The 13,960-nt window shown below is 36.7% G+C and overlaps 1 protein-coding gene across 1 annotated transcript in view; it reads right to left on the reverse strand.

Annotated features, from left to right (window-relative positions):
- LOC144965357 (uncharacterized) overlaps positions 1-13,960 on the reverse strand; it is a 168,835-nt gene that overhangs the window by 140,000 nt on the left and 14,875 nt on the right. Inside the window, exon 2 of the mRNA XM_078900608.1 lies at positions 9,043-9,663. The gene's annotated coding sequence lies outside the window, so the exon portion shown is untranslated. The remainder of the gene's footprint in view (positions 1-9,042; positions 9,664-13,960) is intronic.

A 13,960-nucleotide genomic window follows, 5' to 3' on the forward strand; every position in this document is an offset into this window, starting at 1 on the left:
AAAGGTTAAACAGAGTGAGTCCTATTTTCGAAGGGTGTGGACTGGAGTTTCCCCCTTACTGTTCCTATTTCTTAGGTACGTGGTGAGCAAGTGAGGGAGTGAGAAAGAGAGACAGACACACACACACACACACACACACACACACACAGAGAGAGAGAGAGAGAGAGAGAGAGAGAGAGGGAGAGAGAGAGAGGGAGAGACAGAGAGAGAAGAGGGAGATAGAGAAAGGAAGAAAGAAAGAAAGAGAGAGAGAGAGAGAGAGAGAGAGAGAGAGAGAGAGAGAGAGAGAGAAGAAAGTGTGTGTGTGTGTTTATGTGAATGTGTGTGTAAGTGTCGTAGTAAGAGTGAAAGAGGACAGGGAGAATAGGTTTATGAGCAATTCATCACATATGAGGAACTCCCCAACAACTAAAGACGTTACCATTGTGGTAAAAATTGTAGAATAAGATTAAGCCACATGTTGATCAGAGTGATTTACCATCATATTATCTTACTTTATAATCCCATTGCTCTGAGTGTCTGTTTCTTTGTGCATACTTTATATTATACGGTGTTCTTTTAAACTTATTTCCATGGAGAACCTAAAAAATTATCTTTAATTTGTTTTGAATTAAAAAACCATATCAATCCCTGCACCCGTGGCACACAGAAATCTTTATCGTTGGACAGATATGAATCCAGTGCCAAGCAAAACGCTTGTACTACAAGTATCTTTACTTAATTATCTCTTTTAATAGAGAAAGGGATTTAATTTCACGACGTAGTTCTAAAAAATAATATGTGGCCGAACTGAGGCCAACCGAAGTTCTACAGTGGTACATAGAAACCCTCATAGTGCTTCAAAAACGGAGACACTCAGTTGGTTCATGAAACAGAATTACTCGGAGAAATGATGTATATAGAACAGATAAAAGCATCTTGTTTACATCTTATCTTGAGGGTACCGATAACTCAGTTGATGGAGCACTCGCTTCGCTTCATGATTGATTCCGGGTGCAGTCGACATATTTGTTTCTGAGCCCCTACCCACCCAGCATAGATTGGTAGCTGGGTCTGTTAGATTTTACAGAAAGTACTTTGCGATAGACTGGCGTCCTACGCCAAGGGTAGTAAGCAATTGCTATTGTCGTTTCACGCTATAGAAACTGGGACAAACTCCGGCGCCATGGGTTCAATGCAATGGTTCTGAAGAACTTTTACATCCTTTCTCCCTCGAAAAAAAAAAAGAAAAAGAACTCCGCCAAGGTCTGTGCAAAATCAAGTCAAATCATTCCGTGACAAGAACAGAAAGCCGTTGAAATGAGCAGCGTATAATTTAAGGATTAAAGGATTCCACCGGTGGACCCATAAACCATCCCCGTGCGTGAAGTGACCGGTGACTCAAGCCTGGGTTGTCCACAAGTGCCAAATCAATCAACCACTCCGGTTAGATTCCGTCACAACGAGGTGATTATTGGTTACAATAACTGCGTACACGTACACCCATACAATACATGACTATTGTACTACTAAGCGGTTTATGGTGACTCACACTCACATCCCAGACAAGGCTCGGCAAAAACCGATGTCAACTCGTGTGTTTAAATAGATAAACTTGACACTACAATTACATGTTATCATTTCAAAGTTTGACTAATCCAACATTGCTTTGAGACGAAAATAAAATAAGATAATAATAGCTACGTGGGAAAGCAATATTAAAGTAGAAATGTTAAACAATAACTGCTATAATTAACCTTCTACAAGAGTTACCAGCTGCAGTTTGAAGCACTCTTGGACGTTGTTGTTTGTGCTGATACAATTGAGGTCGTTATGATAGCAGACTGTATGTAAATCGAGACTCCCTAAAAACTATAAATTTTTATCATTTCAAGTGGGCAGATCTGGTTTTATCCACAGAATTGTAAAACTAGTACAGTGGTAGTAATAACATATCTGTTTTTTTTATTCAAATCCAAGAATATGACTTCACAACTCAAAGCTCCTCGAAATTTCTATCGGTATACTTCTCCTTTCTGGAGGTCCATAAAAATAATATGGAAGATGGATTGGATATGCCATTGCTAGCCAATCTGGGGACTAATAGATAGTCAGCATAGCTGCATCACTTTTTATATATACGATAACAACATAATATTCCAGTGGAATCCGGGCGGGCCGATGTCGATATTACGATAATAGATTCTCTCTCTCTCTCTCTCTCTCTCTCTCTCTCTCTCTCTCTCTCTCTCTCTCTCTCTCTCTCTCTCTCTCTCTCTCTCTCTCTTTCTCTCTCTCTCTCTCTCTCTCTCTCTTCTCTGCTTGCCTCCCCCCCCCTCTCTCTTTCTTTCTCTCCGATATAGCACACACACACGCTCCCCCCCCCCCCCCCCCCCCCCTCTGTCGCTGTCTCTCTCCCATACGTCACACGGCTACATATTAAATCAAAAACAAAGCAAATAATTCTAATGGCAGCCAATGTGATGAGATGGGGACTATACTAATCAACCTGTCAAATTCTTGTCTTGGCTACTTAAACTTTATAATGATAATGACCTGTGTGTACCCTTCAACATGATAAAGAGTGATGGCTCTACAGCGTAATCCAAATGGTCCTTCAGTGTGACAAGGATTCGATTCCCCCCCCCCCCCCCACCCCACCCCCAGCCACTCATATCAATAAAGATAAGTGGGCCAAACAGTAGGAGAATGTCAAGACAATGAATGACTCAGTCATTCAAAGTGGCAGCTTTACCTACTTGCTCTTTACAACCATATGGAACAAACCTCTTAACCATTTAACTGCCGAACTCTAGAAAACCCCGTATTTTAAAGAAATGGCCAGAAAACTCGTTCTTCAAATAACGATCGATTTAAATGACCCTCGTCTTGGCAACAACTCTCAAACCTGGGACTTCGTGATTAAATGACTATCATCTTGGCAAAAACTATCAAACCTGGGACTTCGTGAAGTTCGTGAGAGTTTTTCTTTTACCAAGATGAGAGTCATTTAAATCGATCGGTATATTTTTAGGACGAGTTTTTCTGGCCAAATTATTAAATACGTTTTGGGTTTTATTTCTCCAGAGTACAAGAGTTAATTGATTAATACAGAGATAAATATAAAGGCGCACAGGGTTAGAACAGTTGACAGACTTAACAAAATAATGTGATAATGATTTTGTGGTGAGAAATGGAATGGGGATTCAGTACATAAAACGTAAATTACATGTCCATTACCTACTGATACAATATCGTCTTATCGTTTCAAGCCGAGTCTGGTATAGATAGAATGCGCTTGGCCAAGGAGTTCACAACATTGCCATCCGGAAGTATAACGGACGAACACACAAACTCTGTGTAACCATGAACATTTATAGTCTTGTTAATTCAGTTTAGTGAGAACAACTCACAAACGCGGATGGCAAAAACAATAACAAAGGCCTGAGTGACGTCATCTGCATACTATCTATATCACTCACTGCCTGATGACCAATATTGATGCTCTTTGAACAGTGAGCTGTCTTCACTAATGAGTAAGGAACTTTACAAGCATATCATCTCGTCTGACTCAGGCATAAATGAGTACATGACTACAGGCATTGGCGTTTAGCGTCAAGGAAACCAATGGCGATTTGTAACGAATAAATAAGTATATAAAATTGATTCGTCTTCTATTGTCGAAAAATGACGTAAACGTTTTCTGGCCATATCGGCAAATAGTGTTTCGTCAAATAAAGGCTAAAATGTCCATGAAGCATATCGAGAATTTCTAATTATTTTTCTTTTTTTAAACTGGAAGAGCTCTATTGAGGCTATGCGTTTAGATAAAATACTCACAAAACCCGCCAGCCAAATTAAACACACAAAAATATGTGTATACCAACACACAAAAATATGTGTAACCTTTAAAGTTTATAGTCTGATTTAGTGAGAAGTTACCGCCAGGATGTCTTAAACTAATAACAAAGAGCTGAGTTACGTCAATATCATTCCTTCTCTAAACCGTTGCTATTTGTGACCCATCGTCCCAAAGCGGTACAATGTCGGGATGAACCAGGTCCTAGAAATGAAGTTTATAGCCACAATAAATATGAAACTTGGCATTAACAGAGATGCCAATTCAGAAGGCAAAAATTTACTGAACTTTTATGCAAACAGATATACCGACACCTTTCTGAGTGCTGAACTCCAGTAAAAAGACATTATGTATTTACTTTTTTCTCGTTTAGCAGGTGATTGTAAAATATACTGAGGGTTGAATTCCGTAAATATACGGAAAGTGGGCAACCTTGTATTAATTTCTTTTCCCTATGATGAAGAATAAGTACAATATATTAAATGGCAAAGAAGTCAAGTTCATATACGTCTTATGCTTTTAGCCCTAAACTCAATTTTCGGGGAGTAGGGGGGGGGGGGGGGGGGGGGGGGGGGGGGGGGGGGGTCCGAATTATCCTATTATCCAGACATAATACGAATAGGATTTTGATATGGTGGGTCATATTTGCCATTTTTTTCAAGAATATAAAATCAATATAAAGATACGTAACCTTTAACATTACGCGTTGCTTTACAACAGATGAAGCTAAAACTTTGTGCCCTTTCCAAAAGGAAGAGGGAAGAAAAAAGAGCACAGATACAGCAAAATAAAAAATAAAAAATTAGCACGTGCTTTTATAGCCCCCGCCCTCTCTCTCTCTCTCTCTCTCTCTCTCTCTCTCTCTCTCTCTCTCTCTCTCTCTCTCTCTCTCTCTCTTTTCTCTCTCTCTCTCCATCTCTCTCTTTCTCTCTCTCTCACTCTCTTCATCCCTCTCTATCTCTCTATCTCTAACTCCCGTGATGTGTTGAATGCATGTGCACGTGCATACCTCTTGTTATGTTGAATGATAGGAGTGAGTCGACTTTGATTGACGGTGCCTGTGAGCGGCAGGCAATCCAGATCCACAATGAGAACGTGAAAAGAACCATGGCAGATGTCGTATGTAGCCATTAGTTTGGAGATCTACGTTACTGTAATAATTTTATTATGCAAGGCGTTTCCCTAACAAACCCATTGTCAGTCCACACCCATCGATGATGATGATGATGATGATGATGATGATGATGATGATGATGATGATGATGATGATGATGATGAGAATGATAATGACAATGGTGATAAAAGCTCAAGACAAACTTGTAAATGGAAATACGTTGTTCAGATGCGTGTAAAAGAAGAATGTTGAACTTGAAAACAAAATTGTATTACAATTCCATTGCGGAACTGTCATACCATGTTACACATTTCCGCACGTGCTAAAAAACAAAGATTGCTAGCGAAAAAAACAAACAAACAAAACCAAAAAAAAAAAACAAAACAAAAAAAAAACATAAAAAAAACAAGCAAACAACCTTCACTTTGGCGTTTACCAGTCTAATCTGAGCGGTGATGTGGTCCTGTGGTATGACACTCGCTTTCTGATCGGAAGGTGATGGTTTGAGCCTCGTTCGGCGCATAGTTGAGTCCTTATAAAAGGCTCTTTACTCACATTTCCTCACAGTACTCAGGTGTAAAATGTAAACTGTTAAGTGTTGCTGCTGGTCAGGGACCCTTTGTAAAGCGCTGTGAGCACGTTTAGTTGATATTGCGCTATATAAGAGCTCACGTTTAATCTAAATCATTTGCTCATTTTTTGCTCTCATCCCCTCCCCCACCCTCTCTTTGAACATTGGTCAGAAATCTCAATTATTCATTCCGTTGTTGGGTTGTTTTATGTCCTGTCCTTGGCCAAGACCCAAATAGAAAGCATCTGCTGTGTTGTCTCTGCCACTGAGGCATGATGATCGCCTGTTACTCGTTAAACCGTAATAGACATGCCATTAATTCATCAATTATTGATCCATAAAGCGTGCAATCCACGTAACACTAGCCCGTTACAGTATGGCACGTTACACACTATTGTGAGCGTTATCGCCCCTGGCATTTTCTCCTTGACAGAAAGAATAAGAGCAGACTTGACCCGACAGATGACCTATTAGCCTTAAAAAAAAAAAAGTATTATGTTGAAATGAAACATAATATTATATGGTCCACCGCGTGTCCATCTGGTACACATTGTGTCGAAGTCAACTGATCTATGTAGGTTATATTAAGCGTATATATATATATATATATATATATATATATATATATATATATATATATATATATATATATATATATGTGTGTGTGTGTGTGTGTGTGTGTGTGTATCTATCTATATATATATATATATATATATATATATATATATATATATATATAATATATATATATACATATATATATACATATATATATATATATATATATATATATATATATATATATATAATATATATATATATATATATATATATGTAACGCAATATCCACTAAACGTACTCTAGCCAACAGCATCAATTTAACATGCCGGACGAGAGATGACGCCTGTTCGGCGAGATTATATTACATTTTTTCCGACAGAGAGAACGCTGTAAACTTACTCGTTTTACACCCAAGTACGGTGAAATAACGTGAGTAATGAGCTTTTTCCAAGGACTCAACTATGTACCGCTCAGAGCTGGTCGCAAACCCTAGACCTTCCGATCCGAAGGCGAGTCATACCAGCAAACCACATAGCTGCACATTATATGTGGCGTATTTAAATGTTTATGCTTATGCATTAAGCTCACTGGTAGTTTATGTTTCTTTATTTCTCAATTGATGTCCATCTTGTCTTATAACATCGTGTTTGTGGAGATGGTACCATATAGCTGCAGATTATATGTGGCGTATTTAAATGTTTATGCTTATGCATTAAGCTCACTAGTAGTTTATTATGTTTCTTTATCACTCAATTGATGTCCAACTTGTCTTATAACATCGTGTTTGTGGAGATGGTAAATGCTCCATAAAGTTATAAAACACGATAAGATATTAAAATCTAGATTGAGAAAATTGAGTTTAGAGCTCCATGCACATAGTTGCAGGTCTGATGATCGAACACAATTAAGGGCTTGTTTTATAACATCGTTGTAATGGACAATATTTTGTGTTGGTTTGAGAGTAAGTCCTATTTGCATTCTCATTACAACAATGAGACCATATCATAACGATTCGTTACGATTTGGATGGGGTAATCAGGCCTACAAATAAGTATACGTCGGTTTAAAGTAAAAATAACAGGATTGAGGACATTTAAGTTTTTCGAAGCTCACTCTGTTCGACGGAGACATTTATTTTAACTTCAGTGTTATAATTTAAGCTCAATAAAAAAAAAAAAGGGGGGGGGGGGGGAAGGAGTGAAAAACTCAATATAAGCATCAGGCTCCTCTCGACATAATAAAGTAGTTTATAGAACGATTCGCAACATATTGCAAAAGGTAGATTCGCCGGCAAAACGGCCAGACATGAAAAAATTCAGTCTTTTGCGATAAAACAAAAAACAACTATATTTTATGCACTTAAACATAGATTTTGATTGTTATGGAAATTTACTATTTTGGACTTCATATTCAATTGCTAGCATCTAGTTCACTCCGACATAATATTATTGTTATCTTGAGGCGGTGGGTCATTTTCTCATCATTTAATGGATGGAAATACGCGCTAATACGCACAAGTATGCGTGCACGCGCGCACGCTCGCTCACACACACACACACACACACACACACACACACATATATATATATATATATATATATATATATATATATATATATATATATACATATATATATATATATATACACACACAATGTTTTACCAGTCGTTTACATCGACGAGACCAATCGAATTTGAATTCCTCCCGGTTTCTACAGCGTAGGACGGATTTTTCGAGCAATCACTTACTACCCTTTGGCTAGGACGCTGATCAATAGTAAAGTAAAAGTACATTCTCAGCCAGATCTAACATTAGATCAAGCTACCCAATCAATCATGGGGAAATGGACGGATTCGAAATTAATTTCATCGGAGAGTGAGTTGCGCTATAACGATTGCTGCTCTCCTCGCCACAGACGCACAATACATTGTGACAGCCAGTTTCTAAAGCATTGCGTATACTATATATTGCTCAATCTATGTAGAAAGTCCAATACATCCATAAAAGTATATTTTAAAATAAAAAACGTTGGTTCAACGTCTTAAATCTCTTGAGAATTGATTTGTGTAAAATATTCTACTGGAGAACAAGACTACTTGTTTTGGTAGATTAAAAAGAAAAATGATAATAAATATCACGTGAAACAGCTGAGGATATACAGAGTACAATCATTATGATCATGCAAATAAATGGGAACATTATCTGGGTATTGGACAATGTGGACGCCACTAACTGGTCATGCCTCCTGGGGACGGACAGTTGTTGCATTATGAAACAAAACTTGGAGCATGGTCAAAATGTATCATTCTTGTATTGATGATTCTAATACGTAACCTGTATAATATATTATCTCATGCTCTTTGAACGTCCACAACGAAACAAGGAAGCCACACAAATGGCTTGAAAAGAAAAAAAAGCCACCATACTCCCTCTAAGCAAATGGAACGAAAGAAAGAAAGAAAGAAAGAAAGAAAAGAGAAAGAGAGAAAGAAAGAAAGAGAGAGAGAGAGAGAGAGAGAGAGAGAGAGAGAGAGAGAGAGAGAGAGACAAAGAGAGACAGAGAGATGGATTGGGGTTATATTCAAGGTTATATCGAAACCTACTTTATCAACAACCACTTTATGCCTACGTATAATATTTAATTACATAAAATAAAGTCTACTACTAAATGAAGCCCATTGCTAGTCTAAGTGTTCCATTCATTTAATCTTCAACAAATGAGATAACATAAGTCTTTCTCAAATTAAACTTTTATGCCTATGAGGATTTATATATATATCATACTGCGTCGATGCAAGAGCGTCCTGCAGATAATTACAGACAGGAAAGTATAACTATTTTACACTCATTGAAACAACATAAACCGGAATAGTCACACGAGCAATTAAAACATCATTAAATGAGAAAATAATCATGAAAACAAACAAAGCAAAATTACAATAATTGTATTCGCTTACCTTATTTGTCCCTCATTCGTTTCAAGTGGTAATCACTTTGCAAGGAACAGAAGCATTGATTACTATCTGTTTTCTAGAATTTACTGCCAAGAAATATGACTGACGAATAAAATGGTATTGATTTACGTAATCACAAATCAACAAATCCGCTAATTTTCTTTCACAAAGAATCTTCTTGTGTCTAGGAAACTGCCACGGCACACATTAACAATAAACTCGACGACATCCGTGAATACGTTCCAAAATCACCAATCAACACAATAAAATGGGTTGTAGTATTGAAAATAATAGATCAATTACAAAATACACTTGATTTTAAACGAACGAGTAAAAGGAACTTAAAAACTGTAATTTAAAGAACAAAAAAACCCCCAAAAAACAACGAAATAGAGTTCACAATAAATCCGTCTAAATTCCAGAACAAAAGAATCACGATAAAATATCAAGCAACGCCTGCGGGATCTCTTGATTCCCAGAAATTTCTATATAACAGTCTAGACATATCAAAATTGGCTTCTATCGATTGGTTATTAATCTGTCCTCACAATAGATTAATCAAGGAGTCCATAATATTGTAGAATTTCATATATTGTAAGGCTTGACTTTGATCCGAAGATTGGTCTGTAAATGAAAAAGAAAAGGAAATGAGCGATACAATCTAAGGAAATTAATATTGATACACTACTTCGATGTTACCTGATGATGTCAGAGAACAACGTCGAAGTGAAACTAGGCATCAAATAGGTAATAAAGGAGGGAGAGATATTCAAAAATATGTATTCAATTTTCTATTTAAATGATTTTCAAAGAAAACGGGTGGACGGGAATAATGAAAATGAGTGATCGATAAAAACGAATACATGGAAGACTAAGTTTTAAAGTAATCATTGCGCATTAAAAGATTGAAACGACATAATTGGTTTATACATAGCTGTAATTGTTTGAACACATCCTACTACTAATATCTAGTCTAATTCAATTGTAACAAGAAATGGTGTGTTGTCTCTTATTATCGACCATTTTATATAAATTAGAATGTATAGTACATTTTAAGAAACGGTAATAAGGTATGTTATTTATTAAGAAGCTGCTTTAAAATGTAAAATAAAGTAGCTTTCACCATAATTTGCAGGAACAATAATGAATGTTGTAACAGCTTCAGAAAAAGAACTGAAGAACGAATTGATTTTTTTTTTAAACTGTTCTATATTGAAAACTTCTTTCTTTTTCGAAGCTCTTTCGTATAGACTGTTAGACAGAAACTCCAGACAGCCCAATATTTACCTAAAATATGACAGAGTGGAACAACCAATAACTCACATGAAAGTTTATAGTAATTAATCGATATGTTTCGTAAGTGCATTCGCGATACTGATATGATATGATGTGAAATGTGTATACCGCAGGACGGGGGATTGAGAGTAAAAGGTAGCCTCGTCTCTCAAGCGTTCGAATTAAATCGTAGAAAATACAAGTGCGTCAGAAACGGTTGATTTTTACTCTCAGGCCAGTAACCCTTTCTTCAGAAGACCGAATCCATCGAACCAGATCAGTCAATGATTCAACTGTCTAATAGTAATATTCAATTAAGTTCTTTTTTTTTCTTTTTTCGATGAGAAGAGACGACTTACGTTGAACCACATTTATTACTTAAAAACGTATAAGGTTCATAGGGTTATCGGCGCAGACAATCATATTTTCCCCCCTTAAAGTCATGGAGGCAACAGATTTGAGAGTGTTTAAGTTTGAGCTCCAGACTATTGCCTTCTGATCACAAAATTTATATTTATTTGATTTGTGATATTTACCGGTAAGAACTTAGCGATAAGGTGGCTAAGACACTGCTGTAAGCAATTTTTATGTTATCCGTCCACAAAAGAATGATAAAATCGCACCTGTCCTTTAAGTTCTGGTAAAATAAACAAAATAAATAAAAACCAACAACGTATTCAAAATGAAATAAAACCCTCCTCGACTCGGAACCACAGTACACTGTCAAAAGGCATCATAAAAATGGTGAACGGTTCTCTATTTCCCTTTTACGTTTTATCTTGTCATAAATCAGACATCCAATGTGAACTAGCTATCCCGGAAAGCTGTTGCCTAAAAATACAGTTAGGCTTATTCATATTATAATATAATAAAACTGATATGGGATCGTATCATTGGAAACACGTAGCACAGCAACACCGGAACATAACCGACGCGTTTGTGGCTCAGCGGCGCGGCGTTAGGTTTTGGAATATATTTTTTTGAAACTCGAAGCTTCTATATAGAGTAATATCCAATTGTACTCGAAAGGCTTTATAAAGGGTCCCTGGCCAACAGCAACACGTAACGTGTAGGACGAGACATGACGCCTATTAGGCGCTAATGCCGACACATACAACGCTGTTAAACGGCCAGGTACTCGTTTGAAACCTGAGTACGGTAAGAGAATGTTTAAAGAGCCCTTTTCTAGGATTCAACTATGCGCTGCTCAGAGCGGGGCTCGAACCCAGGACCTTCCGAACCGATGGCGAGTATCATACCAAAAGACCATAGCCGCTCAAGTGTTGTTGAGAACGATCAAGCTCCTGAATGAGAGACGACGATGAAAAAACTCTGGTCCCGTCTTTATGTCATTGGACCAGGAACTTAACGCACAATATCTCACTAGACTCACAAGTAGATGAGTATCTGGCTGTAGGCAGTGACGAATGCTGTGAGACTGCTAGTGAAAAAGGGCTATTGCACGCGACGTGCATTGTTTGAAATGGAATGGGGTCCCCAATAATATGCCTTTCTGGGTTAACAAAATGAAACATTATGAAACGAATTGAGTAGGCTATGAAAAATCGGTGAAATCGCTCTGCATGAAAAAAAAAATCATTAATAAAATGCATTATTTAAATGAGCTATTCGTGTTTGAAATGAATTCTTTGGACAGGAAGAGTGATGACAAGCCAAGTACGTACTATATTATTGATATATTATATACGATACGGATAATAAGAAGAATCATCCTTGCAGATGAGAGAGAGAGAGAGAGAGAGAGAGAGAGAGAGAGAGAGAGAGAGAGAGAGAAAGAGAGAAAGACAGATAGATAAAGATAGAGAGATAGAGGCAGATAAAGAGAGAGAGAGAGAGAGAGAGAGAGAGAGAGAGAGAGAGAGAGAGAAAGACAGAAATGGAAAAGATGAGAGAAAAAGAAAAAGAGAAAGTGATAAAGAAAGATATATATATATATATATATATATATATATATATATATATATATATATAATAGAGGGAGAGAGAGAGAGAGAGAGAGAGAGAGAGAGAGAGAGAGAGAGAGAGAGAGAGAGAGAGAGAGAGAGAGAGAATGTTTACTAAATCTCTGGTATTCTAAAGTCAAACAAATTTCAATATTAAACTTCAAAAATTCCGCCTCGCTCACTCCTTTAATATCTTTCCTTCTCTAGGCATTCATTGAAAAGTCCGTATCTTTTGTATCAGGCATTACAAAGCAAGCAAAATACGCAATTCAACTATTCAATGTCACGGTCGAAAAGAACAGATTGATAAAAAAATCGGCATTTCCTGTCACATGATCCAGCTCAACCTTACTTTATTATTGACATTGTATTACGATGATCATAAACCATTTTTAAAAAACCGAAAACATAATTATACGTGTATCATATAATATAACGGCTGTTGCGTTCTAGGCCTTATTCAATTGACCTTTCCCGCCGCAGAGAGAGAAAGAGATAGATAGATAGATAGATAGATAGATAGATAGATAGATAGATAGATAGATAGATAGATAGATAGATAGAGAGAGAGAGAGAGAGAGCGAACGAGAAGAAGTAGAGAGAGTGAGAAGGATAATGAGAGACAGAGACAGAGCGAAGGAGAAGGAGAGATAGTGAGAAGGAGAGAGTGTTAGAAGAAGGAGAGAGAGAGAGAGAGAGAGAGAGAGAGAGAGAGAGAGAGAGAGAGAGAGAGAGCGAAGGAGAAGGAGAGATATTGAGAAGGAGGAGGAGGAGGAGAAGAAGAAGAAGAAGAAGAAGAAGAAGAAGAAGAAGAAGAAGAAGAAGAAGAAGAAGAAGAAGAAGAAGAAGAAGAAGGAGAGTGAGAGTGAGAAGGAGACGGATAGAGTGAGAGAGAGAAAGAAAGAAAGAAAGACAGAAAGAGAGAGAGAGAGAGAAAGAAAGAAAGAGAGAGAGAGAGAGAGAGAGAGAGAGAGAGAGAGAGAGAGAGAGAGAGAGAGAGAGAGAGTCGCTTTCAGCAAACTATATCATTTAATTAACAAAAATTAAAACAATTCCTGAGAACCGCCGTGATAAAAAAAAAAACGGTTCACAATGATTCCTTCTCAATGCTCCCCCCCCCCCCCCCCCCCCCCCCCCCCCCTTTTCCCTTTTTTTCTCTTTTTTTTTTTTCTTGTTGTCCTTCAATATGCAAGACGTTTATCATTCCTGCAAGGAGTAAAGGGAGGCTAGAAGGATAAATCTAAAACGTGGAATGTAGCCGGAACTGTTTTAAACCTAGTTGGTTGCTCAAGCTCTCTCGAATTGACTTCACAAAATGTCGGTTAATGTAAAAGACGAACAACTGTTAAGAGTTGTCATTATTATTATTATTATCATCATCATCATCATCGTCGTCATCATCATCATAAGAATAATAGATTAATAATAATAATAATAATAATAATAATAATAATAATAATAATAATAATAATAATAATAATAATAATAATAATAATAATAATAACAACAATAACCATCATCATCATCATCATTACTTTCATTTTTATTTTTTTTTAATATATTTTTAAAATTTTTATTTTATATTTTAAAAGATTTATTTTATTTAATATTGATATTTGTATTATTATAATTTTAAAAAATTAATTAATTAATCAATTTTATAAATCAATAATTTTGTGAGC

Source organism: Berghia stephanieae, chromosome 2 (genome assembly GCF_034508935.2).
Source record: "Berghia stephanieae isolate SIO BIC M18660-M18661 chromosome 2, UCSD_Bste_1.3, whole genome shotgun sequence".
Lineage (NCBI taxonomy): Eukaryota > Metazoa > Mollusca > Gastropoda > Nudibranchia > Aeolidiidae > Berghia > Berghia stephanieae.